This window comes from Macaca mulatta, chromosome 10 (genome assembly GCF_049350105.2).
Source record: "Macaca mulatta isolate MMU2019108-1 chromosome 10, T2T-MMU8v2.0, whole genome shotgun sequence".
Taxonomy (NCBI): Eukaryota; Metazoa; Chordata; class Mammalia; order Primates; family Cercopithecidae; genus Macaca; species Macaca mulatta.
In genome coordinates this window covers 39022501-39026870 of record NC_133415.1, presented here as the reverse complement: position 1 = coordinate 39026870, position 4370 = coordinate 39022501, and positions in this window count along the sequence as shown.

The window sequence follows — 4370 nt, the reverse complement described above, 5'->3', positions numbered from 1 at the left end:
TTGGTCTCTTACGTTAGCCCTTCTATCAACATAACATGAAGAAACATCTAGGCTGCCAGCAATGTTTTCAGCCTACTGAGGAAATAGGTTTTTTTCTGTTTTTTTATTTTTATTTTTTAAATTTTTGGCTAAAGGAGGAGGTTCTGGTAACTTCTGGTTTATATGTTTAAAGAATGACTGAAAGACCTTGCGATCGTTGCTGGGCTGGACGGGTCTGGGTTTCCTAAGCAGTACGTGTACAGTGGGGACACCTTACATAGGTGTTTCTTCTAGCATGGTTATGGGTGGGGGGTGGGGTGGGGTGGTAACAACAACAAAGCAATGTATAGCATATTCATATCCAGCAAGGACGAAAGAGGTCCTCACCTGGGAAAAAGGTTGAATACAGCGACAGAACAATAGGAAAACAGTTAGTATTCTAGGAAAACTATCTGTCTTAAGATTTTTAACTACATTGACTTGCTTGATGAGTCCTCAAGCTTCGGCCGTGCATAGACTAGTCAGCTGCCGGTGTGTGACTAGAGCAGGGCTTGTGGTCCTCAGCAGCAGCTTGGAGCTTGGTCTCGTCTCAGGATCAGCCGGGCTGGATGATCTGCGCCCTGTTAGCCGGTCCACTTGTCCTGAGCTGTCGGTGTTAGCTGACTGTGGTGGATCCAAGACGCAACACCTGCAACTTTAACAGCAGTGGGAGTGGACAAGGTTACAGTATAGGGCTCATCCTATATGGGTTGTAGAAAAATTAGGTTTTACTTTAAACAGAGTCCCTAGATTTAAATGGGTGTCAGGCTTATAGGCATTATTTTTCTTTATTTAATTATGAACACTTCGTATGGCTATTTTGAAAGGCTGCATTTGCCTTTTAAAGGTTAATTTCTTTAGTTTCCGGAGGTCACCTTTTATTTGACCTACGATTTGCGGGTGGCCAACTGAACACAATCTTACAGGGCAGATACCTAGTTTGTTTGGTAGGGGTGCACCTGACTCGGAGGAGGACCGTAGGCAAAAACCTGATTTTATCTTAAGTGAATTTCCTGGCATATATCTATATATCTATCTATATCTATATCTATATCTGTATCTGTGTGTGTGTGTGTGTGTGTGTGTGTGTGTGTGTGTGTGTGTGTGTATATATATACATCTATCTATCTATCTATCTATCTATCTATCTATCTATATCTATATGGCAACCCTTTTTTTTTCGTTTTGTTTTTTGGTCGCCAGTAGCTGCTCGCTCGAGTGTCCAGTTCATGCGTTCCACCTTTTGTTGAACTTTGTGGCCGATAGGCTGCGTGTAACCTCTGTTGTATTGTTAACAGTCTTGTTAAATCTTGCACTATTCCAGCTACAGCTACAAATGCTGGCCTATTGTCTGACTTTAAAATCAGAGGTAGTCTTAAACCTGGGGATAATGTCTTTTAACAGTACTTTAGTCACTTCTTGTACTTTTTCTGTCCTGGTGGGGAAAACTGTAACTTACCCTGAAAAGGTGCAAACAAGCACTAGCCTCCAGCAGGGGGCAGTCCTGTAAAGTCTATAAGCAAGTTTTCACAAGGTATGGCTCTTTTTCCTGTTTCAGTTTCTTAGAGGAGGAGTTCCCCCCTCCCCCCATCCCCACCCCCACTCCGCCCCTTTGTCACTGTATCTAGTGGCTGAGCCTTCAGTGAGAAATTGGAATCCAGATACGGCAGAGTCTTGCTGTTTGTAACTTCTAATGTGACCATGGGCTCCTGGGAGCCTAATGAGAAGGTGCCTAGTCTGCCCTAGTCTTTACATTCTTCAGCTCCCGTCAGCCTGATCAGATGAGTGTCTGGTTCCTCCAAGGTGCAGCAGCCCTTGGCCGATGGCCTCTTTGTCTTGCGGCCTTGGCCATTTCCTGTATTGCCTTCTGAACATTTACCCTTCTAGAGTCTTTTTTTTTTTTTTCCATCTCGCACATTAATCTCTCTCTAGCCTTGTCCGGCTCTGGAATCCTTGCCTAACTTGACTTCGGTCATGTCTACATCCACGTCCGCGGCCTCTCACAATGCTGCTTCCCCCCCCCGCGTTCTCACGCTCCTACGGCCAGCTGGTGGGGCCCGAGAAACGGCACGGGCCCTGCCCCCGCCCACGCACTGCTGTCTGTCTCTCCTGTTTTCTTTTGATTCTCTATCTTTACACTTGCTTTTAGTCTTTCTTTTTCTTTTGCTCTTTTCCCTCTTTTCTAGAGTTTAACAGGCTCTTTTCTTTATACACTTGGAGGGTGAAACAGGCATACCGAGAGTCAGCGTAAATGTTTACAGTCTTACCCTCACCGAGTTCTAAGGCCCGGATTAAAGCAATGAGCCCAGCTTAACGACAGCGTCCAGGGTTACCACCGCATATTCTGCACATCTCTCCCCTCGTGGGTTGGTGAAGCTGTTCCCGTCCACGCATAGCTCCTAGTGTACTGATGCCCAAGGCTGGTCCCGGAGGTCAGATCTGCTAGAGTACACTGGAGTCCAACACCTCTACACAGTCATGCTCGACAGGGCTCTAGCTGTCGGGAGCAAGGCGGTGGGTTCAGGGTGTTCCCAGTTTAGTAGCTCAATGGTTGAAAAGGGCTGATAGATGAAAGTCTGTTGCCCACCCCCCTCCCCCCGGGATGTGGGCCTGGTCATTATAATAGACAGGTCCTCGTATCTCCCTGAGAGGCATTTACAGAGCTCGAGTAAGACCAGATCTGAGATGGCCCACTTGACTATCTCGACTTCTTTCCTTGGCCTCTGGAGGCTCCGATCCTTCCCTTCGAGGTGAGACCTGGGGCGTGTCAGCTCCTGAATCTCATTTCTGAGGGGGTTGTTGGCCTCGGTGAAGCGGGGTAGGCTGGGAAACATGGAGAAAGAATCTGTGTTATCTCTCGTGGCTCCCGTAAAAACTGGCTTCTCTTGCCGTTTCCTGGGACTCCCTTTTTAAAAAAACTCTGTGTCTGCCGGCGAAGCCGCTCTTACTTTTACTTTTGGCTATTTTGCACAAAGTTGTTAAACAGGGCTAAATTAACGCTGGCTTTGTCTATAATCTATTTCGCCGTGAGTCCATATAAAGGAATTTGATCTAGGTACACAGGCTGTCCTCCGACCCCGTCACCACCTGAACTACACGGCCAATTGTTCTCTGCCTGTAGTTCCTTCCGTGGGCCATCCAACAGCAGAAGAGGGCAATTCTAATTCACCCAGAGTTCGTGACCTCTAGGGGGTTAACTGAACTCTATAATCTCCTGCAAAACCTTTTGTAAGGTTCTGTAACATGCATTTTAGTAGGGTAAGTTGTGACGACTTGATGACTTTCCTTTTATTTTTCTTTTTGAAACGTTTTTAAGAGGGCTCCTAGCAGAGTGGGCTTACTTTGTGTCTGACCTATGTTTCTCTCGAGACGAAACAACATTCACCCTACGAGAAGGAAAGGGTAAAAGGTCACTCAGTCACGTAATTCACACTAAATCAAAATGAAAGCTAAAACCAAAGTGTCGTTAAGGGCACACCTGTTCGTCAAGCAATTTAAGCCAAACCAAAATCAGGAGCAAGACCAAAGTGGCAATCAAGGCAGGCCTGTTTATCAAGCAATTCAAGTCAAGTCAAAATCGAAACCGAAACCAAAGTATCAACCAATGAATTCAAGTCAAGTCAGAAACCAAAACCAAAGTGCCGGTAGAGGCACGCCGTGGGTGATCAGGCCACGCTTCCACTCAAACGGAGTGGGGGAAGTTCCAAAGAGCAGTCTCAGCAAGTTTCAGATGTCCGGACTGAAAGTGCCAGTTCCTTCCCAGTGTCCAGCCACTGTGCGGATCCTCCACGGGGGCGTGCTGTGCACTGCTCTTTGGAGGCGAGGCATCGCACCGGGGCAGATGCCTACCCGGCAGCACTCTGAGGATCCGCATCGCTCAAGCTGGCCAGAGTCCCCCGCAGGGATGCTCTACAGGGCAGGCATAAGCCGCCTAAGGGGCTGCCTCGACCCTCCGTGCATCACCAGCTCGCTTCCCGGTGAGGGAACCCAGAAATGTAGCAGGACAAGCCGCAGACAAAACTCCTGAGACACCGGATTAAAGAAGGAAGAGGTTTTTCATTCGGCCGGGAGCGTCGGCAGACTCGCATCTTAGGAGCCGAGCTCCCCGAAAAAGACTTTTTTAAAGGCTTACAACCTCAAGGGTTGCACGTGAAAGGGTCGTGACAAATCGAGCAAGCGTGGGAAACGTGACTGGGGGCTACCTGCATCAGCTAACAGAACAAAAAGTTTTACAAGGAATTCACAGATAACAGAAGTAGTTCAGGTCGGGGGTCGATGTTATTATTATTACTTCCTCTTTTTCTTTTTTTTTTCCTTTTTTTTTTCTTTCTTTCTTTCTTTCTTTCTTTCTT